The 13,166-nt window shown below is 43.2% G+C and overlaps 1 protein-coding gene across 1 annotated transcript in view; it reads right to left on the bottom strand.

Moving 5' to 3' along the window:
- accs (1-aminocyclopropane-1-carboxylate synthase homolog (Arabidopsis)(non-functional)) overlaps window positions 1-4,309 on the bottom strand; it is a 79,970-nt gene extending 75,661 nt beyond the window's left edge. Inside the window, exon 1 of the mRNA XM_072272651.1 lies at window positions 4,054-4,309. The gene's annotated coding sequence lies outside the window, so the exon portion shown is untranslated. The remainder of the gene's footprint in view (window positions 1-4,053) is intronic.
- Between the last annotated feature and the right edge of the window lie 8,857 nt (window positions 4,310-13,166).

Genomic DNA, 13,166 nt, shown 5'->3' with positions numbered 1-13,166 from the left:
TGAATCCAATCTTGTCCTCAGTAGTAAATTCCTGCTACTTCTGCATACACATTAACTCCCTTGTAGTTTAAATGCATGTCAAATTCCATTTTAAATATATTCAATGACTTAATCTTCACAGATCAACAGGACAGAAAATTTCAGCAAGTAACAGCTTTCCAAGGGAAAAAATATCCATCTCAATGGGCCATCCTTTTTTCTGAACAGAAGAGATTCTGTAGATGCTGGAAATCTTGAGCAACACACAAAAAAAAGAATGGTGGAATTAGCATCTATGGAGGGGAATAAACAGTTAACATTCAGGGTCAAGATCCTGCTTCAGAACCCTTTTACTTTTTTCTAAATCTCTTTTTTATGAAATGATTTCCTAGGTATCCCCACTAAGGGAAACATTTTCTCAGTATCCACTCTGTTAATCCCCCTCAGAATCATGTGTCCCTCTCTCTGAGTGTTGTAAGGCCCTCTCTCAGTCTTTGAAACTCGAAGCAGTCCAAGACTAATCGGTCCACCTTTCTTCATACATCAATCGCTTCCTCCCAAAAATCAACCTAATGAGGTTTTTCTGCTCTGCTTCCACTCCAAGTAGAAACTTCCTTAAAAATGGGGTCCAAAGTATGGTCTCAGCAGCACCCTGTAAAATTGTTTCAAAAATTCCCTACTCTTACATGCTTTGCAAAGAAGTATATTCCAAATTACTTTCTGTATCTGAATACCAATCCTTTGTTTCATGCACTAGGATCCCAAATCCCTTTAAACCATGACACTTCGTGTTTTCAATGGATGTTAACAATAATTTGCTTGATTCTATATCCCTTTGCAGGCGCTTTCATTCATAACCCACAAACTCAATTGCATAAAGAAGAGAAAATGAAAATACACTGGAATTCTTTTTGAGGATAACACAACGTACCAGCAAAACAAACTGGTACAACCTTAGTAGCAAGGTTGTAGCAACCTTACAAGGACAATCATTATTCAGTTACTAATAAACAGTATGAGGCATAAATGTATTTTTGTTTTTTTTTAAACAATTAACACCTGTGGAAATTCATGACAAATTCTGGACATTGATAACAAATAGACTAAATGGTTGGAAATGATGTTAGAGTTAAGGGGATGGGGGTGGGGGAAGAGAAAGAACTGAGCAGATGCCTCGGTGAGCTGTGTTGGGTTTAATACTGTCACTGCAGTAAATCATCAAGTTAAATCAAATGCACATTTGTTGAATTTGAATGATACTATATTAGAAAGGGCAGTTGAAAAGCAGAGAATTCAGTTCAAAGCATCAAAGAACACTATACAATGAATAATTCAGGCAACCGTATTGGAATGAAAAATACTAATGAAACACATTCCATCAATTGCATTAAAATAACTGAGAAGTAACTTGGAAGAAGCCTTCAACATGTAAAATTAATGCAGTGTAGTGATCACAAACCCAGCAAAATATAAAAAAGAAAAATCAAGACTGAGAGCCCTGTTCCTTACACATGAAATTTATTGAAACACTGAATGTACTTAAACAGGGAGTCAAGCCTGTATGGGGTCTAAATTATGAGCTGATTTCGGTATTTCTGTCATGAAAGGAGCCACGTCAATTTACAGTACTGTGTAAAAGTCTCAGGAACATATATATAGATTGGGTGTTTAAGACTTTTGCAAAATTTTGCGTATTGCACTGTACTGTTGCCTCAAAAAACCCCACAAATTTCATGATGTGTGAGCGATGATAAACCTGATTCACATATGGGTCTCTATTGTAGACTGAGAGTGGGAAGAGGGCAGGGAGACAGGAATCATGTAGGGAAAAGGAGAAAGGAGAGGGAAGAGAGCAGGAAGCACCAGATAGGTACTCTGTAATGATCAATAAACCAATTGTTTGGAATCAAATTACCTTGCCTGGTGCCCCATGGCTGAGTGTGTCTACACGTGTGCCACTCCCATGCCCCTGGCACTTTCTATGCCACCTGTTGCACGCTCCTCCACTGCACTCTACCCTTGCTATTCCCAACATCTTTTTCTCCTGCCAGATTTACAAACTCACTCTCCGCTCCACGTTTATTATTTACAGTACTGTGCAAAATTCTTCGGAACCCTAGCTCGATACACATGTGCCTAATACTTTTGCATAGTACTGTAAATCAGAAAGAAAAAGAAAATGTAATGCCAGAACACTACATTAGAGTTCTGAAGTAGGTTAGAAACAGAGACTAAAACTAAAATTTTAGGAGAGAAATCAGCAACTTCTTCAGATAACATGATAAAATTTGAAGAGTAGTGCAAGTTAACACCCTGGAGTCATTTTTGAATCACTGGGATGGTTTAACGAGAAAATGAGAATTTGTATATTTTCCCTGACATAATCCACAATTACTGCTTGATGGTTGGGGGCACTTTCACCAATAACTTGAAAATAATTTCTGTTATTACTTTAGACTTCCAGCATCTGTAACCTTTTGGAGGGTGGGGTGTGTTGAGTAGGAAGCAAGCACTTGCTAAAGTTAGCTGGCTCTTTAAAGGTCAGACAACAATCTGATCTGCACAGCTGTATAATCGACCTTTTGGGATCAGCTGTGGTTCAACAGATCACTAGCACATGAGGGAATCAGAAAGTTTGGATTCAAATCCCACCCCAAGAGATTTTTTTAGCTCTTAAATTTAAGTAGCACTGAGAAAGTGCAGGATTGTGGGTGGTGTCACCTTCTGGTTAAATTGCAGCTCAGTCTGCTCGCTGAATTTCATTATCTCAAAGAGGAGCAGACAAGTTGTCACTGATATTCTGGCCCTGCATTTATCCTTCAATCAATATCTGTCCTTTGTCACTTGGCTATTACGATGATTGGTACCTTAAGGTTGTTATTGCTGGAGATGGAAGGGGGATAAGCTCCCACTGTCTATTAAATGTTTCCAATGACGTATGTCTCATATAGCTTCTGACAACGTGGCTCAGCTGCTAAGCTCAGCAGAACCTTCTACTGACAGGAGAAGGGGCAAAGACAGGTTAATAGCACCTAAGAACCAGTCGCTTCAGGCAGATGGGGTTTGTCAGCCATTGTTGGCAGCTCACCTAGAAGGAAAACTTTAATCTCAAACCTCTGCTACCTTGCTGCTATACCCACTCATGGGGAAGGTTTTGGGAGTACATCCCAGGAAAAAATCTGGAGCTGGACTCCCTAAGGCAGTCTTACGTGAATTCAACGCTGACTGGCAACTCCTACGACGCTGCTGGTGCCAAACTGTTTCAGTCTCTGCCATTCGTTTGGATTCATCAGCTGCGTAGAGATGGGGAGCCTACTACATGGGCAATGCCTGCTCTCATATCCTACTGCCCTGGCTTGCCTATCATGTAGACAACAGGGACACGACATTCATTGTCAACCCTGACCAATGGAGGGCTGCAATGATGATGCTTGCCTGTCATATTTCCTACATCAATGACTAGTTTAAAAAGTACTCCATTAACTACAAACCGATTCTAATACCCCAAAAGTTGTTGAAGCTGATATTTAGATGCAATCTTCACCCTTTCCATTCTAATAATTATTCCTCCTAACCAAAGTTAACAAAGACTGGCAGATTTTCTTGCAAAACAAGATTCAACTCTTAAAATTTGGAGAGGAATTGATTTTAAAGTGGAAAATGAATGCAAATCAATGATTCCCCATTTTGGTAGAACGCATGTGACTGTGTGTGGAGACTGATTCTGCCGTAAATGTAAGAACTGCCAAAAGATGCAGGCTGTGTTGGACTACTTGTTTGCCTCAGGAAGGAATGATACCCAAGGCGCAGGAGAGGCAGTGCAATAATTTAGTCATAAATCTTTTCTGGCAGCAGGATAGCGGTCCACAAGAACAGAAACGCACAGCTCTGCAATCAGCAAAAACCTTCAAATAAAGTCTGTCATAATCCCCACCACAAAACAAATGGAAATCTTCATCTTTAAAATGCAACAGTTAATTATCCTTGCATTTTGGCTAGGTTTTATTTTGCCACTTCAATTTCATCCAACGTCTCTGCATTTTGTTTCAGAACTTCAGTGGGGCAGCACATCACCTGGGGGAGTTGTCAGTCGGTTATTCTCCAAGTACCAGATGCACCGACCACGGCTTTGCTTCATCCCGGGTTTGTCTCGCCCAGATCCGCCGACTTCTCCCACTTGCTTGGCCAGTTTACCTCATGAACGTGATGATCTGCGAAGACCCAGCCGGTGGCCTTTGTCTGCTGGAACAATATGTGAAGAGTTAGCAGGGTCCGTACCGTACCGGCCCGGTCCCACTGACACATTCAGCCACTTCTTTCGCCACAAGTGATTTACATCCGGGTTGACGGCACATGCGTGCTGTCCTTATTCCGGGATAACTTTGGTCCGTGTCAGTCAGTCAGAGGCTGCTGCTGTTCGGAGAGCCAGTGGAAATGGAGCGAGAGAAAGTGAGGGAGAGAGAGAGAGAGCGAGAGAGTGGCGAGGAGGCGCTCAGGTGCACAGCACCGCCAATGGTAGGAGCTGGCAGCACAACACACAGCTTCAGAGTCACATTACTGAGACACACGGAACCCCACACTCACCGCCGGAGCTGTTTTCACTTAGTGACAAATACATACTTTCTGTAGCTCTGCCAGTGAGGGTACGTGTCCCTGAACGGCCATGACAAAGCTAAGAACTAAGTAAGAACATCTTATTCAGCAAACGTTAGAAATCAAGTTCCTGGTCGGGCATCGAGACACACATCTTCATTTTCAACCTCGTGAGTGTATTCCCGCAAGAATATGGAAACAAATGGAAGTTTAAATAAAGTATAAACAGAAAATGTAAGGAATAATCAAGAGGTCAGAAACATCCTGGGAGAAATTGGATTCATTGTTGCACGCCGGTTGTCATACTACCTGATGCGCTAGTCATTCCAGAACTATTTTCCCATCTGTTTCAGATTCCCTGGATTCACAGCGTATTTGTTTCCAAGCCATCCACTTTTTAGTGACCTTACGTGCGAATGTGTTTGCTTGTGTGTAGGGTGTCAACTGGACTATCGATTCCTATCTCCGTTTTAATAGTTGGTAATATCAGGTTGCAACTAACTTCTGTCCATTGGAATTGAACCATCAATTAGCGTGTGCGCAGTTAAGACATTTGTAAAAAGCATTCTGAAAGTGTGTCCTTTTACAGAAGAACGATATTTATCATTGATTTTTGATGAAGATTTGGCAGCATTTTATATGCTGGGAGGTCGTTTTCCTTCTACTGGCATTGAGTTGGAAGACTTGATTTTCAATGTGCTGCCTTGCCTTGCTTCTGCTCATTTAGTTCAGGCTTCCAAAGAATCATTTTGCATACCTTTGCTGGCCACAAATTTGTATTAAGCAAATATAGTGTAAGATGCTGGTTAAATGCATGCACATAACAACATTTTCAATTTGACCACATCTGGTTCAATTGGGGGAGAAAACCTGCTGTCCTTTTTACAGCCTAAATGTGATGCCACATTGAGTGGTTTACTCTCAATGGCTGCCTCAATTCAGAAACTATGAGGGATGGAACAGGAAGGATGACATTTCCAGTGAATAAGCAAATAAAACCCTTGCAACTAAGGGGATGCTGTTGTGGTGAGGTGGACTGACCTCTACCTTGCTGAGATTAGACAACTCTCAGTCACCTACTTTTACTTACGCCTTGAAAAGGACCCTACTCCAGACCATCTGGCCACTGTCACCCAGACCATCAACTCTGGAGATCTCCATCCACTGCCTCTAACCCGCTAATTCCCTTATCCTGTACTGCTCGTTTTTGTCTCCTACCCAAGATCCACAGACCTGACTGTCTGGGTAGGCCCATTGTTTCTATCTGCTCCTGCCCCACTGAACTCATGAATGCTTATCTCAAATCCATTCTATTCCCCTTGTGTCAGTCCCTTCCCAGCTATATCTCCAACACTTCATATGCTCTTGATCTCTTCAACAGCTTTCAATTGCCTGGCCCTGACCACCTCGTTTGTACCATGAATGTCCGGTCCCTACACTATTATCCCATCAAGAACACCTTAAAGCTCTCCACTTCTTTCTCGCTATCATACCCAACCAGTTCCCCCTCCACCACCACATTCCTCTGTCTGGCAGAAATGGCCATGGACTCTGACATGGTCCCAGCTATGTCTGTCTTTTTGTTGGTTATGTGGAACAGTCCATGATCCAACCGTTCCCTCGTAATGGCCCCAGTTCTTTCTGTGCTACATTGATGACTGCATTAGTGCTGCTTCATGCACACATGCTAAGCTCTTCAATTTCATCATCTTTACCTCCAACTCGCACCTTGCCCTTAAATTCACATGGTCCATTTCTGACACCCCTTTCCCCTTTCTTAATCTCTCTGTCTTCATCTCTGGAGACAAACTGTCTACTGATATTTTTATGAACCTACTGATTTGCACAGCTACCTTCACTCTACCTCTTCCTACCCTGACTCCTGTAAAAATACCATTTTCTCCCTTCACAGTTCCTTTGTCTTTGATATATCCATTCCCAGGGTGAGGTTTTCCATTCCAAGATATCAGTAATGTCCTTCTCCTTCAAAGAATGGGATTTCCCTTCCTCGACCATTGGTATTTTCCTCCTCCCCCTTCCCTCTTCTTCTACCCCCCACTCTGGTCTCTTTCCTCTTCTCTTCAATTACCTATCATCTCCCCCGGTGCCCCTTCTCCTTCCTTTTCTCCCAAGGTTCGCTGTCCTCTCCTATCAGATTCCTCCTTCTCCAGCTCATAGGGTATTCCACCTATCACCTCTCAGCTTTTTACTTCATCCCCCTCTCCCACCCACCTGTCTTCACCTATCACCTTCTTGATTGTCCTTCACCTTCTCCAACCTCCTTATTCTGGCTCCTTCTCCCTTCCTTTCCAGTCCTCATGAAGGGTTTCAGCCCGAAATGTCGACTATTTATTGATTTCCAGAGATGCTGTCTGATCTGCTGAGTTCCTCCAGTATTTTGTGTGTGTGTTGCTCTGGATTTCCAGCATCTGCAGAATCACTTGTGCTTATCCTTGTGATTACGTAGCTTTTCTTTCCCCTGGTTACTTATGGTTGCAAGTTACTTGGATTCGATCTTTTGCTTCATATGCCATAAGCACTTGAATCACCATCTAGATGTTTCTTCAGCATTGAGAGCATCTGCCTCTGCCACCCCCTTAAGCTGTGTGATCCATATTCCAACCTTCCTCTGGGTGAAAAGAAAAACATAATTACTGGTTTGTCAAGCAGTGTTTAGCAGTATAGCAGTGTAATTTTCTGACCCAACTAGGGTGGTCAGTGTAATGCTATTACAGTGCCGGCAATCAGAGTTCAATTCCGCCACTCTCTGTAAGGAACTTGTACACTCTCCTCGTGACTGCATGGGTTTCCTCTGGGTGCCCCAGTTTCCTCTCACATCCCAAAGATGTTTGGGCCAGTGGGTTAATTCAGTGGTCCCCAACCTCTGGGCCGCGGACCGACACATTGCCGCGAAGAATGCAGTGGTGTAGCAGTAGTCGGAACGCACCCAGCACAGGCTCATTGGGCCAAAGGGCCTGTTATGGAGCTGTGGCTCTAATAACTAAAACTCTTGATAAAGAGTGCTGTATCCCTTTGACTCACAGTCCTACACAGACGGTCCTAAATATAGCTGATAGTTAGAAAGTACAGCATCTTTCACTTTTCAGTTGAGATTAGTGTTGTTGCAGTGAAAAACATGACTTCAGCATTGGTACATCCACATCTTGAACTTTCCAAGCAATCTTGTTGTTGCTACTCAGCCTGCTGCTCCACGTCCTTGGCGACAGAGTCTGTAACCAGGCTTTGTGTCAGAGCAGCTTGTCTGTCGTCTCCATTCTCCTCTGCTGAAGATCACCAGTTGGGTACCATTGTGAAGAAAAGCTAGGTAAGGAAAAGGGGAAAAAGTAAACACTTGAGTAAGGGTGCTTATTTAAATAAGAGGGGTGTATGGGGTGTCAGGGAGGGGTAGCACCTCTGGTAGGGGAACATGTCGCGTCCTTTTCAAGGCAGTTAGTCCACCTTTGGTCCCCACCTGGCACTCAGCTCTCACCTGTGGCTCCCCGTAGCTGTTTGCATGCGACAGCGGCCACACCCCGGGCAACGGCTTCGACAAGCCGGCTAAACCAGGTGAGGGTAGCCGACGGGTCTCAAACCCTCGGTGAGATAGGGAGTTGTCTATCCCAGTATGTGAAGACAGGCTCCGGCGGATTGAGCGGACGAGACCAATGGAAGGTCTAACAGTCAAGAAGGCAGTCTCTGCAAGCGTCGTGGAACGTGTAGAGCAGGACAAGACACAGAAGACGTCCTGGTCATCCACTGCGCCTAGTCCCATCTCCAGCCGTCGAGACTCTGTCTTGCCACTGGATCCAGATGGGAATTGGAAAGAGAGAGTGAGGCTGACGCTGCGCAACTCTCCCTCACTTAAATCCAAATCACGCGCTAGTCTCGACACCATCTGGTGTCGAGGTCCTCATCGACGTCGACGATGGACGAACAATTTAAATAAAAAGTCAGAGCGCCCTACGGTGCTGTGGACAAGCCTTAGTTCACGCCATCTCATGGTGAAGTCATCAGTGTGTTGAGAGTCATGTGGCACCAAAAGCCTACATCTGTGGCCATGGAAGAAACTGCAAAAATTGTGCTGATCCCAGCCGGATCTGTTCCTTTGCCTACGTGGTTTGCAGTATCAGTGGCGTATCTAAGGTATGGCACGTGCCCTGGGTGCCACTTGAAGGGGGGGGTGTGCCTCTGAACAGTTTCTATTAAAGTCAGACAAGCCATCCTCGGATAGTGAAACAAGAGTTTTCTTTAGATGTATGATCTGTCTTTGATTATCATGGGTGAGAAGCACTAGGATGGCCTTATTTCAGAGCATTGTGTAAGAAGACCATGAAACATTTCTTCACGAAGAAGAAGGAAAGTGGAGCTGAAGGATGGAAGAGACAAAAGTTAGAGGCGAAGGAAGCCAAGAAGTCGAGCAAGTTCTTCATGCCCTTATTTCAAAAGCCCAGAACAAGTAGTTCGAAACGTTCTATGGAATTGCCTGCACCTGCTACAAGTTTGTTAGAAACTGAAGGTGGATCAAGTACAAATGCATCACAAGCCGAGGAAGAAGTCAAGTCAGATAAATCCGAGTATGACAAGGTTAAGAGTGAGGCTGCCACGAAGAACGTGGACATGACGGGGGGGGGGGGGGGGCGGGGGAGACGATGGTGGTGGTGGTGATGTTGTGTTTATTGACGAGATTTTATCTGATGAGATTGAACCTGACGACACTGAACCTAGTGAACTGGATGGTGTCAAAGAGCCTCGAACTGTCATACCAGAAGTGATTGAACAGCATGACATTGGACTTCTGAAGTTCGACAAGGATACTGGAAAAGCAATTCTGCCGGACGCATTGAGAACAGAAATAATAAAGCTGGGTTCGAAGTATTTCCAGAACAGTGAGGGGCCTTTCCTACCAACAAATAACTGGTCAATGAGCAAAACTTGGTTCAAGAGGAAATTGGGAAATGGTCTTGGTGAGGAAGTGACTCGCTCATGGCTGGTCTATTCCCCTTCTAAAAAGTCTGCATTTTGTATCTGTTGTCTTCTCTATTCCCGGTCAGACCATCATTCCTCATTGGAGCAGGAAAGTGGATTCAATCAGTGGAAAGCACCTGAAAGGATTAGTGTTCATGAAAATGCCAAGAATCATCGGGAATGCTTCACACAGTGGAAAGAAATGGAAAGAAATTTAGCTGGAAACGGAGGAGTTATTGATGCGGTATTTCAGTCACAGATCGAGAAAGAAAAGCAGTAGTGGAGTGATATCTTGACGAGAATCCTTCACTGCATAAAATTCCTTGCGACCCAGAACCTGACTTTGCGAGGACACAGGGAGTCACTTCAGCTAGACGATGGCTCCAACGTGGGAAATTTCCTTGGCTTACTGAAACTACTGGCGATCTTTGACCCTGTCATAAAAGAACACCTCACCCATTTGGAAAGTCATCCTGGATCCACATCTTTCACCGGGTGTCCAGAACGAATTCATCCACACGATGGCATCCACTGTTCGCCAAAGTTTACTGAGAAGCATTCATAAAACCAAATACTATGGTCTCATGTTCAACTCTGCTCCTGATCAGGCACACTGTGAGCAGATTTCAGAAGTAGTGAGGTATGTGGAAGTTGACTTTGAGAGGAAAACAGTCAGTGTTAGAGAGTCCTTCCTTGGTTTTATCCAAATAAGCCAGAAGTATGCAGAGAACTTGGTTGAAGACATCTTGAAACAACTAGAGAAGGATGAAATGGAGCTACAAGATTGTTGGTCACAGTGCTATGACAACGCTGCTGTGATGGCTGGACACAGAAATGGTGTTCATCAAAGAATAAGTTAGAAAAACAACCTGGCAGTGTTTGTGAATTGCAATAATTACTCACTCAGCTTGGTGGGCGTACATGCAGTCAAGCAGGGTGCAATGATGGTCATGTTTTTTGGAACCATGGAAGTTCTCTACGTGTTTTTCTCTCATTCAACACAGTGCTGGGAAAAACTCAAAAACGCCGTGTCTGTGGTTGTTAAGTTGGAGTCCAAAACCAGGTGGAGTGCAAGGACAGAAGCAGTGAAGCCTGTCAACAAGTACCTTGAGGAGATACTTCAGGTTCTCCAGGACATGATAGACAATGAAAACGAGACCAGTGAAACAAGAAGTGACGCAAGGCAGCTGTACAACCGCATGTTGAGTTACAATTGTCTGATTTTGCTAGGATTTTGGAACAAAGTAATCATTCACATTGACTGTATTCAAAAGAGGCTGCAGGATCCTAGCATGAACTTCCACGATGCTGCCCTGGATTTGAAAGCCTTCTGAGATCATTTTTATGATGAAAGAGAAGTGTTGGTCAGTGAGTCACTCGAAGAAGGAGTCAGTCTCTGTCAAGAATGGAATATTGAAGTTGAAAAACATCAGAGACAAAAGAAACAAATGACTGATGAGAACTTGAGAGACACTGGGTTAACAGCTAAGGAGGAAATGGAAAGAGTCATGAAGGGAACACTTGACTGTCTTCACAGAGAAATGGACGAAAGGTTCGCTCATTTGCATGACACTGACGTCAAGTTTAGGTTCCTTCTCGATGTCGAGGGACTGTGTTACGGCACTGACAGTAACAACCTAAAGAAGAAGTGCGAAAATTTGGGCGAATTGTACAGCTCTGATGTTGATGGACAGCAGCTATATGAAGATATTTTGGATTGCAGAATGTTGCTATCAAGGCGGGCCAACATGAAAATATCAAGACCTGAAGAGCTTCTGAATTTATTGTTCAGTATGGAGATGAGAGCGTCTTCCCCAATCTTTGCATTGCTATTCAAATAATGCTAACCATCGCAGTTTCCATCCCAGCTGTGAGAGATCATTCAGTAAGCTAAAGCTAATACTTTTGTATTTGAGAGCCTCCATGGGTCAAGGCAGACTCTGTAATCTTGCTCTGCTGAGTGTAGAAAGAGAAGAGACTGAAAAAACTGACTTTGATCACATCATAGACCAAATTGCATCAGTGAAAGCAAGGAAGGTGCAGTTATAATTTTCATGTCGTGCCATAATTTGTTAATTAAAAGATTAACGAGCTTGACTTGTATTTTTGAGCTGATATTATGGTAAAGTTATCTAAAAGATGGGTGTCAGATGTTTGGACAGGGGCGCAATTTCAGTGCTTGCCATAAGCGCTATTTTCCATAGATACGCCCCTGTGCACTATGTCCTAAAACCAAATTCAGTTTAGTCCAGTTTGGCCTAAAAAGAAATTGTTCTTCGAAAGCAATCTCAGACATATTGCCAGGTGAACTAACAGAAGCTATTTATATTGTTGGATGGGTAGAGAAGTTATGAACATAAATTTAAACAACTTGTGGAAAATTGAAAACTAGTCTTCATATAGCACGTTGTCATGGTCTGGAATTATATTGTCTAAAAGGATGGTGAAGCAGATTCAATCACTGCTTTCAAAAGGGAATCTTAAAGACACATAAAGGGGAAATGATGCTGGGTCATGGGGGAAGATCTGTGGAATGCAACAGACCAGATTATTTTTGTAAAGAGCCAGTTGAGACTTGAAAGCTTGAATGACTTTCTTTGGTGCTGCAATGGTTTGATGTTCTTTCTTAAATCATAACTTGTATTACTTAAACTTGATAGGGCAGCATGGCCATGTAGCAGCCTGTAAGGAGTATGTATGTTCTCCCCGTGACTGCATGGGTTTCCTCAGGGTGTTCCAGTGTCCTCCCACAGTCCAAAGGTTTTGTGAATTGTAGGCATAATACGTTGCTGCCAGAAGTGTGGTGACACTTGTGGGCTACCCAGCACAATCCTCACTGATTTGATTGAAGAAATGATGTATTTCACTGTCTGTTTTGATGTGTGTATGTGTCAAGTAAAGCTAATCTTTTATTTCATATTGACAGCATTAACTTCAGATGCTGAGTTTGATTTCTTCTTGGGTATTTTGACTGAGAAACCCTGCTTTGATTTACTAAAGTAGGGTCCAGGCCCTTTGGGCTAGGAGAGTGTGCAATTTTTCCAAAAAAAAGGATTCCTAGCGTTCTTTTGCCATGATAAACCTGTTTGGAAGGCTGGTGTCAAGCATATAGGCAGTATGTCAGCTGAGTGTAATAACAGCATTGATGATGATGATGTTGGCTATTGATGTCGAACTACGTACACTCAGTGGCCATTTTATTAGGTACACCTGTACGCCTACTCGTTAATGTAAATATCCAATGTAAATATGTGACAGCAACTTAATGCATAAAAACATGCAGACATGGTTAAGAAGTTCAGTTGTTGTTCAAACCAAACATTAGAATAGGGAAGAATCTAAGTGACTTTGACCGTAGAATGATTGTTGGTGCCAGATGGGGTGGTTTGGATATCTCAGAAACTGCTGACCTCCTGGGATTTTCATGCATAACGGTCTCTGGTGTTTACAGAGAAAGGTATGAAAAACAAAAAAAATAGTGAGCAGCAATTCAGTGGGTAAAATCATTTTGAAAATGAGAGAGATCAGGGGAGAATGACCGAACTAGTTCAAGCTGCCAAGAAGGTGTCAGTAATTCAAATAACCATATAACCGTATAACAATTACAGCACAGAAACAGGCCATCTCAG

Source organism: Mobula birostris, chromosome 11 (assembly GCF_030028105.1).
Source record: "Mobula birostris isolate sMobBir1 chromosome 11, sMobBir1.hap1, whole genome shotgun sequence".
NCBI lineage: Eukaryota > Metazoa > Chordata > Chondrichthyes > Myliobatiformes > Myliobatidae > Mobula > Mobula birostris.
Note: the sequence above shows the minus strand (reverse complement) of the source record. Positions and strands in the feature narration are given on the sequence as shown.